Raw genomic sequence first — 16,010 nt, 5'->3', positions numbered from 1 at the left:
AAAATTGCAGATCACCATTTATAGCAATTTTACCATTGATGCTGCAGAGACTGCAACCAATAAGCTGCATTTATTTCACTAGAGAACTTTTTTTTATCTCTTCCATTAACCTTTATCCTTCCCAGACACAGAAGCTGAATGTTGTAAATTCACACTATTTCTTAGGAGATATCAAATGAGACATAACATATACAAATCATTCTAGCTAGGTGTACTACAAAGATATCTGAGAAGCACACAAATCAGATTTTATCTGATTTGCTGCAGGTACATCTCAAGTATAAAGTACTGTTTTTTTTTTTTTTTGGAAACTTGAGAAAACTCTTTAAATCCATCTCTGTCTCCTTACCAAGGAACACATTCACTTTACTCACTATCACTGTGCTATAAAATGCCACCTAGATGTGGTAAAATCAGATGATGAAGAGCTAAGCAATGAGGGGTTTCTTTTTTTGTAGACCCCATGTAGACCCTAATCAAATACTAACACAGTATGAATATAAAATCAGTAAGGACAGTGCTGCAGTGATTAAATTCATAGAGAAAATGTTGTATCAGAACAGATACAACAGAGCTTTTTTGTTGACAAGAATCTAGGAAATTGTTTATATGCTAAAAGTCTGATTTTGCTTTCGTAGGTAGGGTTCACATCACTTCTGGCCAAATGACAGGCACCCAAAAGAGACCAGTGCAGTATTTTCTCCACAAAAAGGCCAAATTTACCCTTCTGTTATTTTCAATCAATTTATCTTGTTCTTCAGACACAAACCTTTTTCTCAGATTTTTAAAATTCTGATATTTTCTGATAGACAATTAACTGACAATAAATTCTGGTAACTGAAGTTGATTCTGCATATATACCACAGTTCAAAAAAAAATTTAGTGTATTTCAGGTCTGCTGAATCCAGAAATGACATAAGTTTCATTGAATTGGCTCTAGTTCTTGTGATACAGGAATCGGAATAGACAAATTTACCAACAACAAATATTAACACAGCATATTATTATCAATCTTTATTTACAGTGATGAATTGCATATTATACATTAAATGTAGCATTTTGTTAATGAAACTTTTATTTGCCTTTTTTTTATTCATAATTTTTTTTTTTTTTTACAGAAATAAGAGTTCTTCACGAAGTTGTTTAAATGGCCCTAATGTATTTTGCTACATTAGTGGTGAATATTCTCAGTAAAAACAGAGAAGAAACATTACACAATTTGTGAAACAAGCATATTTTGCATATTTTGGTATTAAACTAGGGGACCAAGATAAGTATTGGGCTCCCCATATGGTATCCAAAATATGTGTAAAGTGTCTACGTCAGTGAAAAATGGAAAACTGAAAAGTTTAAAATTTTGTGTACCTATGGTATGGCGAGAGCCCAAAAATCATCATAATGATTATTATTTTTGTACTGTGAATGTAAAAGGTTTCAATCATTACAAGAAAAACAAGTGGGAGTACCCTGATTTAGAATCAGCTAGACAACCTGTGCCGCATGTTGCTGATGTTCCCCCCATAGCAGTGTTCTGTACACTCCCTGATATTCCTGTATCCAACATGGAGGGTATACAGGGTTTGGAGTGTAATCCAGGAGTTAGCAGTGGAAGTGAATATGAAGGAAGTGTTTCATCAAACCAGCAGTTCTCCCAAGAAGAGCTCAATGATTTATTACGTGACGTAAGTCTGTCAAAACAAGCAACTGAACTTTTAGCATCCAGGCTAAAAGAAAAGAACTGTCTGAGACCGGAAGATAAAATAACTGTTTATAGGACAAGAGAGGTGACACTCCTACCATATTTCAGTGAAGATGGAAACTTCATGTACTGTTGTAACATCCCTGAACTACTAGCCCATTTAGGAGTACCAGAATACCGAGCAGAAGATTGGCCGCTTTTCATCGACAGTTCCACTCGAAGTTTAAAATCTGTTTTACTGCATAATTACAACTGCTATGCATCTATTCCAATTGGTCACTCAACAAAAGAATATGAAAATATCAAAATGGTCTTACAAAAACTTTGATGGACCCCAGATTCGGAAACTGACAAATGTTTTAAATTTCACAAGTTACATGACTGATACTGAAGCTTCTGCCTGCACAGCTATGTCATGATTGTCAAGAACTTCTTGGATAACCATAAAGCACAAAATTATGAAGAACTGGTACAAAACTTTAAAAAGAAAACCTTCAGTGAGAGGAGTTTTTCAATGACTTGTATATAGTTCTGTAAAAAAAATGAATAAAGAATACATTGACATTATTTCAAAAATTTAATTTTGTATACGTATACGTCCTCTTAAACCTATCACAATTTTTTACTTTTTTTTTTTAAAAGGAGAGATAACTCTTTTATAAGAAGTAAAATATGTGTTTATTTTTGCATTTCTTTTTCTAAACATTTTTTGTTTAAAAAAGAAGAGAAGACTCCACCCCATGGCTGAATGGAAAGTCTGCACCTTCCTGGGATACTTACATCATGTATCCCTTTGGGCTGATCTTGGACATGCACAAAAGGTGCTTTTCGCATGCTCAGTGATACAGACACTTCATTTTACAGCGCAAATGGTAACCAAATCTAGCACCTCTACAGTGTATCAATTGATGACATCAGCATGGCAGGAAAAAAAAAAGAATTCAGGAAAGCAAGACACTGAATGAAAGACAAATAATGGAGGGCGTTGCAGAAAGTAAAGTGTCATTATTTTAATGAAAGTCCCAGTTACAAAAATAAATACAAAAAATGAATCCCTGCTTTCGCTACTTGTGAGCCCCTTTGGTGATAAAAAACATCAGATAGTGATAATGTGACTATGGACTTAAGTTAAGTGCTACATAATATGTCTACACTATATAAAAGCAAGTAAAAAAGTATATAAGTGTCGCAAACAAAGGGCCTAAAATGACAAAAAAGAGCACTTGGGAGCACTTAAATTTCAAGCATTACTTGTCACAACTGTAACAAACCATCCTAGAATCCTATTAAAAATCAAAATGTCATTATCCTGTAACCTATTTTAACATGTTCCTGTAAGTGCACTTGCAGTAAAAATATGGCATCCCAATGAAAGCAAAAAAAATGTGTGATTCAAAATTCAAATTAAATCTGTGCAAATAGAATTTCTTATCGGTGAGAGCTTTACATTGTGAGTCCCTTTTAGACTTTATAAAAATTAGACTTAGTAAAGTACTAAATGATATGTCCAAGGTATATGTGTACAAGTTATTAAGTATATGCATATCCCGAAGTAGATTGTTAAAAACACCTAAAAAAGAAGAGCACTTAAAAGTTGAAGCATTATTTGTCACATTCTTAAACTATTCTTTAGAGTTGTTTAATCAGGCAGCACTTAGTCCCATTCAAATTTTGGCCAAAACAGGATCTGCAAAGAGTTTGCATGTTCTCCCTGTGATTGCTTGGGTTTACTCTGCGGTCTCTGGTTACCTCCCATAATCTATTCTTTAGAGTTGTGTAACCAGGCAGCGCTTGGTCCCTTTCAAATTATGGCCAGGCCACTATCTGCAAGGAGTTTGCATATTCTCCCTGTGTTTGCGTGGGTTTACTCCGGGATCTCTGGTTTTCTCCCATATCATGACTATGGTGACTATGGTGGGAGCAAATGGGGTGGTGGGAGCTTTACATTATAATTCCCTTGGAAGGACAGTCTTTGACATTACTATGGACTTTGTAAAGTACTAGATAATTTGTCTACAGTATATGTGTACGAGTAATGAAGTATATGCATGTCCCTAACTAGGTTGATAAGTGCACTTAAAGTTGAAATATTACTTGTCACATACTTTTGCAGTTCTTTGGAGCGGTGTATTAAGAATGTTAGAAAATATCCCAGAGTAAATTGTAATAATTACAACCATGGCTACAACACTACATTCCATTTACACAGATATATGTAAGAAAAATGTTATTTCATTATGTTTTCAGTTATTCAAACATCTTACTTTAGATTACCTTGCATCTCAATGGTTAGCACTGGTACCTTTGCAGTGCTTGGTCCCAAGCTCCAATCATGGCCAGGACACCATCTGCAAGGAGTTTGCATATTCTTCCTGTATCTGCGTGGGTTTACTCTGGGGTCTCTGGTTTCCTCGCATATCATAAAAACATGCAGTTAGGTAATTTGCTTCCCCTTCAAATAAATCACTCTTAACTTGTGTCCACGACATATGGCTATGGTGGGAGCTTTAAATCGTGAGACCCTTTGAAGGACAGTCTTTGATATGACAACGGACTTTGTAAAGTACTGCATAATATGTCAACTTTATATGTGTACAAGTAATGAAGTATATGCATGTCCCTAACTACATGGGTAAAAGCACTAAAACAAAAGCACCTCCAATTGAAACATTACTTTGCACATCCTTATGCTGTTTTTTAGAGCTGTGTATTTTGACTGTTAAAAATATATTTCAGAGTAAATTGTAATACCTACTACCCTGACAACACTACATTCTGCTTAAACAGATATAGGAAAGAAAAAAAGTTGTTTTATTATGTTTTCAGTTATTCAATTGTTTTCCTTTAGATTCACTTGCATCTACAAAATTTAAAGATAACCTATGATTGAAAGATTCTTTAAAACCTATTGGGTAGCATGGTTGGCTCAGTGGTTAGCACTGATACCTTTGCAGTGCTTTGTTCCTTGTTCAAATCATAGCCAGGACACTATCTGCAAGGAGTTTGCGTGTTCTCCCTGTGTTTGCATGGGTTTATTCCAGGCATTCTGGTTTCCTCCCATATCATAAAGACATGCAGTTAGGTTAATTGGCTTCCCCTCCCCCCAAATTGCCCTTAACTTGTGTCCATGACATATGACTATGGTGGGAGCTTTACATTGTGAGCCCCTTTGAATGACACTCTTTGACATGACAATGGACTTTGTAAAGTACTCCCTAGCGGTTCATTTCTTTCCGGTTTTATATGTCTAAAAGTGGTACATTGTTTTTCATGAAAATGTATTTTACAATATAATATAATAGTAGGTGTATAATAAAGTTTGAAACACAAACTCATGTAAAATTAATAAATTGAATAAACTAAAAAATATATGAATTTTTTCAATTTTTTTAAAATGTTTAAAAAAAATACATATTATACTCATACTATTATTTATACTGTAATATAAATGTTCTTAAAAACAATGTACTGATTTTACACATATAAATTTAATGTATTGCATTCAATACAGTTATTTTGTATTGAATGCAATACAAATGGGTTTTGAATTTCCCGCCCCGCCCCACCAGCAACGTACACACGCACCGAGAACTCCCCCAGTGACTCATCGTGTGCAGAAGCCAGCCGGAGGAAGAAGGAAGAAGACAGGGATCGCGGCGATGGACGGCGCGGGACGCTGGCGGATCAGGTAAGGCTGTATTTACTATTACCGTACTTCCCATAGGGTTAACGCTTTCAGCAACTTTTTTCTACCCCAAATCACACTCGGGGTTACCGCTAGGAAGAATAATATGTCAGCTTTATATGTGTACAAGTAATGAAGAATTTGCATGTCCCTAATTACATCGGTAAAAGCGCTAAATATAAGAGCACCTAAAATTATTATTATTATACAGGATTTATATAGCGCCAACATATTATGCAGCACTGTACAAAATTGAAACATTACGCGGCACATCCTCATGCTGTTCTTTAGAGCTGTGTGTATTTACTGTAAAAAATATATTTCAGAGTAAATTGTAATAACTACCACCCTGACAACACTACATTCCTAATAAAGATATTATTCAAGTGTTTTCCTTTAGATTTACGTGCACTTACAAAATTTAAAGATAATCTATGAATGAAAGATTCTTAAAAGCACATTGGGCAGCATGGCTGGCTCAGTGGTTAGCACTGGTGCCTTTGCAGTGCTTGGTACCTGGTTCAAATCATAGCCAGGACACTATCTGCAAGGAGTTTGTATGTTCTCCCTGTGTTTGCATGGGTTTACTCCGGGCACTCCGGTTTCCTCCCATATCATAAAGACATGCAGTTAGGTTAATTGGCTTCCCCTCCCCCCCAAATTACCCTTAACTTGTGTCCATGACATATGACTATGGTGAGAGCTTTACATTAGAAGTCCCTTTGAAGGATAGTCTTTGACATGACTATGGACTTTGTAAAGTACTACTTAATATGTCTACAATAAAAATGTACAAGTAATGAAGTATATGAATGTCCCTAACTACATGGTTAAAAGCACTAAAACAAAGAGCACTTAAAATTGAAACATTACTTGGCATTTCCTTTTGCTGTTCTTTAGAACTGTGTATTAAGACTGTTAAAAAATATCTCGGAGTAAATTGTAATAATTACCACCCTGGCAATACTACATTCCATTTAAACAGATATAGGTAAGAACAATGTTATTTAATTATGTTTTCAGGTATTCAAAATTCTTCCTTTAGATCCACTTGCATCTAAAATATTTCAAGGTAATCTATGAATGAATGAGTCTTCATAAGCCAGCGGGTGGCACAACTGGCTCAGTGGTTAGCACTGATACCTTTGCAGCGCTTATTTCCAGGTTCGAATCATGTCCTCGACGCTATCTGCAAGGAGTTTGCATGTTTTCAATGTGTTGCGTGTGTTTACTCCGTGGTCTGCATTTTCCTTCCGTATCACAAAAATATGCAGTTATGTTAATTGGCTTTCCCTCCCCATAACTTGTGTCCATGACATATGACATATGACTATGGTGGGAGCTTCACATTGTGAGTCTCTTTAAAAGACAGTCTTTTACATGACTGTGGACTTTGTAAAGAACTACTTAATATGTGTACAAGTAATGAAGAATATTCATATCCTTAATAAGGTAGTTAAGTGCACTTAAAGTTGCAGCCTTACTTGTCTCATACTTTTGCAGAGTGTATTAAGAATGTTAAAAAATATCTCTAAGTAAATTGTAATAATTACAACCCTGGCAACAATACACTCTATTTTAACATATACAGTGATCCCTCGTTTTTCGCGGTTAATGGGGACCAGAACCTTCCGCGAAAGCTGAAAAACCGCGAAGTAGGATTTCCCTAAAATAAAATTTGAATCATAGCCAGGAGACTGTTTGCATGGGTTTACGCCGGTTTCCTCCCATACCATAAAGACATTGAGTCAGGTTAATTGGCTTCCTCTCCCCCCAAATCACCCTTAACTTGTGTCCATGACATATGACTATGGTGGGAGCTTTACATTAGGAGTCCCTTTGAAGGATAGTCTTTGACATGACTATGGACTTTGTAAAGTATTACTTAATATGTCTACAGTATAAATGTACAAGTAATGAAGTATATGAATGTCCCTAACTACATGGTTAAAAGCACTAAAACAAAGAGCTCCTAAAATTGAAGCATTACTTGGCATTTCCTTTTGCAGTTGTGTATTAAGACTGTTAAAAAATATACCAGAGTAAATAGTAATAATTACCACCCTGGCAACACTACATTCCCTTTAAACAGATATAGGTAAGAACAATGTTATATCATTATGTTTTCAGTTATTCAAACATCTTCCTTTAGATTCACTTGCACCTAAAATATTTTAAGGTAATCTATGAATAAATAAGTCGTCAGAACCCAGTGGGTGGGGTGGCCCAAATGGCTCAGTGGTTAGCACTGATCCCTTTGCAGCGCTTGTTTCCTGGTTCAAATCATGTCCTTGATGCTATCTGCAAGGAGTTTGCATGTTCTCAACATGTTGCGTGTGTTTACTCCGTGGTCTATGTTTTCCTCCTGTATCACAAATACACGCAGTTATGTTAATTGGTCTCCCCTCCCCACAACTCACCCCTCAACTTGTGTCCATGACATATGACTATGGTGGGAGCTTCACATTGTGAGTCTCTTTAAAAGACAGTCTTTGAGATGACTGTGGACTTTGTAAAGAACTACTTAATATGTGTACAAGTATTGAAGAATTTTCATATCCTTAATAAGGTAGTTAGGTGCACCTAAAGTTGAAGCCTTACTTGTCACATACTTTTGCAGTTCCTTAGAGCTGTGTATTAAGAATGTTAAAAAATATCCCAGAGTAAATTGTAGTAATTCCAACCCTGGCAACAATACATTCCATTTTAACATATATAGGTAAGAAAAATGTTATTTCATTATGTTTTCAGTTATTCAAACATCTTACTTTAGATTCACTTGCATCTCAATGGTTAGCACTGGTACGTTTGCAGTGCTTGGTCCCAAGCTCCAATCATGGCCAGGACACCATCTGCAAGGAGTTTGCATATTCTTCCTGAATCTGCGTGGGTTTTCTCCGGGGTCTCTGTTTACCTCCCATATCAAAAAAACATGCAGTTAAATTAATTGGCTTCCCCTTCGAATAAATTGCCCTTTACACCCTTTAGGTGTTAGGAAACACCTAAAACTGAAACAGTACTTGGCACATCCTTATGCTGCTCTTTAGAGCTGTGTATTTTTACTGTTAAAAAATATATTTCAGAGTTAATTGTAAAAACTACCACCCTGACAACACTACATTGCGTCTAAACAGATATAGGTTAAACAAGAAAAAAGTTGTTTTATTATGTTTTCAGTTATTCAAGTGTTTTCCTTTAGATTCACTTGCAGCTACAAATTTTAAAGATAATATATGAATGAAAGACTCTTTACAACCCATTGGGTAGCATGGCTAGCTTTGTGGTTAGCACTGGTACCTTTGCAGCGCTTCATTCCTGGTTCGAATCATAGCCAGGACACTATCTGCAAGGAGTTTGCATGTTCTTCCTGTGTTTGCATGGTACCACTCTGGTTTCATATCATAAAAACATGCTTAGGTTAATTGGCTTACCCTCCCCACAAACCACCCTTAACTAGTGTCCACAACATATGACTATGGTGGGATCTTTACATTGTGTGTCCCATTGAAAGACAGTCTTTGACATGACTATAGAATTTGTAAAGTACTTCTTAATATGCTTACAGTATATGTGTACAAGTAATTAGGTTTATGCATATTCCTACATAGATTGCTAAAAGGTTTTAATGTTCAAGCATTACTTGTCACATACTTTTGTTGTTCTTTAGAGCTGTGTATTAGTAGTGTTAAAAAATATCCCACAGTAAATTGTAATAACTACCACCCTGGCAACACTACATTTCATTTGAACATATATATGTAAAAAGAACTTTTATTTCATTATGTTTTCGGTTATTCAAACATCTTCCTTTTGATTCACGTGCATCTAAAATATTTATTGATAATCTATGCATGAAAGATTCTCTGCAATTTATTGTGTAGCATGGCTCACTCAGTGGTTAGCCCTGGTGCCTTTGCAGAGATTGGCCCTGGTTCTAATCATGGCTAGGAAACTATCTGCAAGGAGTTTGCGTGGGTTAACTCTGGGGTCTCCGGTGCACTGGGGTCTGGGGTCTCTTAGTACTGGTACCTTTGCAGCGCTTGTTCCCAGTTGCGAATCATGGCCTGGACACTATCTGGGTTTACTCTGAGGTCTCTGGTTTCCTCACATATCATAAAAACATGCAGTTAGGTTAATTGGCTTCCCCTCCCCATAAATTGCCCTTAACTAGTATCCATGACATATGAGTATGGTGGGAGATTTACATTGTGAGTCTTATCAAAGGGCAGTCTTTGACATGACTGTGGACTTTGTAAAGTACTACTTAACATGTGTACAAGTAATTAAGTATATGCATACTCCTAATATTTGTTAAGAGCCCTTAACATTGAAGCATTACTTGTCGGATCCTTTTGCTGTTCTTTAGAGCTATGTGTTCAGACTGTTAAAAAATATCCCGCAGCAACTTGCAATAATTAATACCCTGGCAACACTACATTCAATTTAAACAGATAAAGTTAAGACAATTTTTATTTCATTTTGTTTTCAATTATTCAAACATCTTCCAGTAGATTCACAAATACCACCCTAGCAACATTCCATTTCATTTAAACAGATAAGGTAAAAAAATGATTTTATCATGTTTTTAGGCATTCAAACATCTTCCTTTAGATTGACTTATTCATCTAAAAAATTAAAGGTTATTTAACGAATGAAAAAATTCAAAAAATTCATTGGGTAGCAAGGTAGGACAAATGGCATTTTATTATGTTTGAAGTTATGTGGACATCTTCCTCTAGGTACCCTTGCAGTAAAATTATGGTGTCCCTTTAAAAAGAAAATAAATTTGCGTGCTTAGAAACTCAAAGTAAAGCTGTGCGTGCTTCATTCTTATGAAATAAACAAACGACATATGACTATGGTAGAAAGTTTGCATTGTGAGCCACTTTAAAGTAAGTTTGTTCTCCATAATATGTTGGCACTATGAATACAAGTAAATAAATAAGTATATACATTTGCCAAACAAGTCCCTAAACACATTTAAACTATCTTTTCTATGGAACAGGAGTCCTGCCTGTTTCAGTTTTAGAACCCCTAGATGTTAGAGCTCATAGTATAGGTATAAGGGGAAGAGGGGGAAAGAAAGAGGTTTCAGGCTCAGGAGGTTTTTGTGCAAAAATAAATCAAGTTTGTATTTTTCAAGTTACAATTAGTACATACATCAAAGGTACATATTTATTTTAAGCTCAATATCCAAATGCATGTAATTGTCACAGGGTTTGGATACTTTAATCTAGACATAAGACTCCTTCCAATGTCATACAAAGTACCTATAAAGATTGAAAACAAGGTAAGAAGGGGACCTGTTACGGTCGCATGATTCCCAACGCGTTTCGCCTGTTATAAGCTTTTTCAGGGGTATAAATTTGCAGAGATTGTATGATTTGTTTGGTTGGAGTGCAGGTAGGGGGGTAAAGGAAGCAGTATTCAGGCTGCATGCAGTTTGATATGTCCAAGCCCAAAGCAAAAAGATTGTTTAAATGTTGTCCTAGTAGATTAGGTCCAGTTTTTTTTTCATATTAATGTTTTTTTGTTTCATATACCCTAAATAGGGGTTTTGTGAGAACCTAGTCAAGTAGGTATAGATCTATTTATCCTAAAGAAAATGGGGAGGGAGGAGAGGAATAAAGATATCCTTTCCTATGCAGCCAAGAGGGCTGCTATTGTGCTAAGACTTGTAGTTAGTCCCTACGACCAGGAAAGGGTATGTAGTAATTTATGCACCCATATAAAAACCCCTAGATGTTTCTAACATGTTAAAAATCAGCTGTGACCGCAAGTTCCCACGCTCCCCGGGCTGTACTTATCATTGATATGTACAGCCGGATGACCGTGGGAACTAAACTCTAATGAACTCTCAATGGATAAACTACATTGAGAGTTCATCTGCAGTTCCACTGCGATCCTGGGACACTAGAGGCTAATTAACCTCTAGTGCCTGGGGATCGCAAACAGGAGGATTCCCTTGCAGCCCTGGGAATCCTTCTTATCAATGATAAGTACAGCCCTGAGGGAACTGAACTCAGATTAACTCTCAATGCAAAAACGCCATTGAGAGTTCATCTAGAGTTCACCTCTTTTTTTTTAAACAAGAAATTTTAAAGTCAAATTCCGTGTTTTTCGGGGTCTGCCCGAATACAAACACCAATACTACTGAGGACTGCCAGATTTTCAAAACTTTCAGTTTTTTTTATTTTACTTGCCTCTACACACAGGCCAGCCTTCCTCACGCAGCACCCGCGGACATCTGGCACAGTTCCAGACAGCAGGGACGTCTTAACAAGTATTTAGTGCAGCAAGCAAGACCCAACGCCAGTTTCTGCCGAACAGCACCATCAAAACATAGGTGACCAAACAGTGTACTACAGTCCCTGTATTGAAAATGCAATCCGAAATTAATGCCGTAAAACTGAAGGAACCGGATTAATAATGGCCGGATTTTCAATTGTCAACCTGTACAAACAAGAATTTCATCCAAGTGCAGCAATATTTGGCTGAATCAGCTTCTACAAAAGTGGCCAATGACCTCATCAGAGCTAAGTCACAAGGCAGCTTTTCTCTCCTCCTCCTCTTTCCACAGCTTTTGACACTTTTGGTCACCCTCTTCTACCCCAGATCCTGAACTCTATTGGTATAGGTGACACTGCTCTCTCTTGGTTTGCTTCCTATCTCTCTGACTGCTCCTTTTAAGTTTCTTTCATTGGTAATTCCTCCACCCCATTTTGTAGTCTTATATTCCTTTCGGTTTACAGTACTATCTGTATGCTGATGACACTCAAATCTATCTGTTCTAAATCTTCCCCTGTTATATTCCTAACTGTTAACAACGCTGTCATTCATCCCACCTCTCAGGCGTGTTGTCTTGGTATCACCTTCAATTCCGCCCTCTCCTTTACTCCTCATATTCAGAACACTTGCAGGTCCTGTCACTTTCACCTGCGCAACATCATCAAAATCTGCCCCTACCTGTCTGCAGAGACCTCCAAACTCCTCGTCTGAACTACTGTAACATCCTCCTCTCTGGTATTTCATTACCCCAACTCTCTCCTCTACAATCTAATATGAATGCTGCAGCTAGATTTCTCCATTCTTCCCACTGCTCCTCTTCTGCTGCCTTTCTTTGTAGTTCTCTTAATAGCTTCCACATTCCACAGGCTTCTGTGCTTTGGCTTTAAATCCTTTGCAGTTCTTGTCCCACTTACCTTTCTAACCTGACAGAAAAATAATCCCCTAGCTGCTCTCTTAGGTCTCCAATAAGATAAAGGAACTTTTAAAATAAGTATCAGGCCTTGGGGAACCTCTGCTATGATAAAAAAATTTCATAGCTCACAATAAAATATTGATGTGGTCAGTGGGATGAATGCCTCTTACATTGCTGGCCAGTGGGAAGAATGTCACCCTTACAGCGAGTCAAAAGGACAATTGGTGTCAATCAAACTGACCTGAGAGTCACAAATTGCGCATTGCTCACAGATCTCAAGCAACTTTTGGAGGAACCTTTGGGTTCCACGCAACTCATACACTCATAACCTCACCACATGCAGGAGATTTTTACATTTTTGTAGAGCTGCCCCCTCTCTCTGGAACTCTTTTCATTGTCCTATTAGGCTTGCTCCTACTTTGTCTAATTTTAAAATAGCCCTCAAAACCCATCTTTTCCAGCTCACCACCCCATCTTCTTCTGTCTCTTAAATTCTCATTACCCACCATTCCATATTCCCCCACCTGTTTTGTGCTAAATCCCCCACCTTGGATTGTAAGCTCTTTTGGGTAGGATCCTCTCTTCTTCCTGTGTCCTTGTTGTATTTGTCAATTGGAACCCCCATTTAATGTATAGCACTGAATATTAAGTGGTGTTATAAACATATTAAAGTTTATTAATAAGAATAATAATAATATGCCACACAGTAAATGCAAGGGGTATAAAAAAAATTACTGGATATATATTTAATTCATTTTTATAGTAACAGTAAGTGTACTTGATTTAGTTATGTACTTTACAGAAATGTCACCATATGACGAAACACACATTAGGCGTCAAGACAGGAAAAGATAGACATTCATGGGAGAACCTGGGTGATCCAACACACCTAGATTAGATCTGGTGCAGGATTAAAAAAACATTTGCCAACCAATGGCAAATCATTTTTAAGTAATTAATTCCATGTTTGCTGCATCACCCAGGCTTATTGTTGATAGTTTATCCTCTCCAGTATTCAAGAGCTTTAATAATACGGGCACATTAGATCATATCTGGGTAAAAACCAAGTGCATTACCAGGATGTTTTTAGGATGTGGGACAAAACCTAAACATTTGAAGTAAACCAAACATAGGGTATAAACATGGAGTATAAACATGCAGACAGAGACACTGAGGAAATTAAATCTAGGACTTCTGCTTACAAGTTAGACTTTCCTCATATAAAGAGCATTAAGCATCAACAAAGGCCACACATAATATATACTGAATTTATGTGCTACAGAAAATGTAAGCGACTGCAAACATGCAACAGGAGATAATCAAACACAATAGGCATATTACATGAGATGGTCAAAGACTTTAGACACGCCACAAAGGATGGTCAGAGGCTGCAAAACATGATATAGGAGTTATTGGACACTGGGAATATGCTTCTTGAAAACGTAATAACCTGGAGTTACATAATATAAGACTGCTAGATATGACTGCCCGTATATAGGCTTCACAATTCAATGCTTAAAAATTACTATTTTCAATATATCCCAGTAAAACCTATTATACAAGATCAGATGAAAAAATAATAATAAAAAGAAAATGAACAGCAGGAATAAAATTGGGTAAAAACCTAAGTTTTAGGACTACTTTCCACAAGGGCCACCCTTTGGGCACTACCCAGTGTCCAGACCCCAAACCATTCAGCAACATTCCAAAAAAACTTACCTATTTTTTAAACACATATACAGCAGTAAGTCCACTAAACTGTGTTCCAATAAAGGAATGTTTTAAAAAAAATATGAGCTTTTAATAGTTCTTTGATACTAAATCCTAATTTCATGTAAATTTCATTTCTTTATATATGTGCTAGGACATAAGGATTTCTTTGCAGTCTTTAATGGCTGCTAAGGATGTAAGTGCAGTAAGTGTATAAGTGCAGTTTCATTAAAGAAAAAGTCTCTTAACAATTTATTGTTGTCTTAACAATACATTTGAAAGCCATGGACAGTCTCAGGCTGATTTTATGCATAGTAAACAGTCCCTGTGTAATGTTCAGAATGTAGTTACACACAACAAGATACAAACATTTTTCTTGTTTGAGTACAGAAAACTGAAGTACACTCTGTGCATAGTAAATGTAGTACCTGGTTAAGTATTAAGTCATTCAAATAGTAATCTTGTGAGATATAAAAATATTGGAAATTAGTGTCAGACTAAGAACTGAGTATACTGAGTATACTGAGACTGAGTATACAGAGTAAAAGTTCTCAAGCACTTAACATGCTGTGCTGTTTACTACATTCCACTTTGAAGGTGTCATTTATTTCAATAAAAGCACACCTGCTAAACATCTATTAAATATACAACTGGTCAGCAGAGTACTACAGAGTGCATTACATCACTGTAAAAAGTAATTTTAGTTACACAAACCAACACTACACTGGCTGGCTCAGAGCTACTGGTGACATGTGAAGAGCTAATGTCTGCCATTTAAAGACAGTGGATTGCCTGTTGGACTTAAGTGTCCCATATGGAAAGTATCTTACAAGTGAGATAGTTATATCAAGTAAATAAACCACATACCTGTCCCCTTTTAAGGTCTTCTGTTGCCATTTATTTTACATTAGTGTACAGTGTGTGTGATGGCAGAGACACAGCCAAGAGTTCCTCAGTGGCTCTGAATAACCCTGAGCAATGATGCAATTCCTAATACACAGAGAGCACTAATGAACAACAATGCACACTAAGATGACACAAAAGGGAAACCCATTTTAAACACAGCAATTATTGTTTATGCATGTATCTTTTGTTTTAGCTGACTTTCCTAATTGTTACAGTGAAAATGTATTAGTTGCAGCATAATTCTTGTTTCTGTGTGTGTTCTACTGTATTCACATTAATCTCTATGTGAAACATCACCACAGATGATCATGAGGAAGGCTTTGGTTTTACCAGAATGACAGCAAGCATTATTTGGTAAAAATGGTGCAAATTGAATTTTGGCATTATACTCACTCCCATCCGTGAGACCTAAAATAAATGGTGCCCTATCAGATTCTCCTATGATCTCTAATGGTAGCAGGCAAGGTTGTCCCTTATTACTCGATTTTTATTCTTACTCTTGAGCCCCTACTGAGAAGAATTAGGAAAAATCCTGATATAAGGGAAGTGCTTGTCCCGGGGGGCTCCCCACTCTACCTCGATTCCCAATCTTTTAGAGCAGGGGTGTCAAACTCAAATACCCAGTGGGCCAAAATTTTAAATGTGGACAAAGTTGCGGGCCAAACTTGAAACTGAAATAGCAGCGCTACTACGATTCCCTGCATCAAAAAAACAGTCCAATGCGGAGCTTAATGTTATGAGGGGCTGAAACTCCCACTTCACTGAAATAGCACCGCTACTACAATTCCCTGCGTCTATAAAACAGTCCA

General features: G+C 36.8%; 1 protein-coding gene across 10 annotated transcripts in view; it reads right to left on the bottom strand.

The window, feature by feature from the left end:
* Positions 1–16,010, bottom strand: part of MBNL2 (muscleblind like splicing regulator 2) — a 106,535-nt gene that overhangs the window by 51,867 nt on the left and 38,658 nt on the right. The gene's annotated exons all lie outside the window — the stretch shown is intronic.

Source organism: Pyxicephalus adspersus, chromosome 1 (genome assembly GCF_032062135.1).
Source record: "Pyxicephalus adspersus chromosome 1, UCB_Pads_2.0, whole genome shotgun sequence".
Taxonomy (NCBI): Eukaryota; Metazoa; Chordata; class Amphibia; order Anura; family Pyxicephalidae; genus Pyxicephalus; species Pyxicephalus adspersus.
This window is presented reverse-complemented; position numbering and strand designations above follow the sequence as displayed.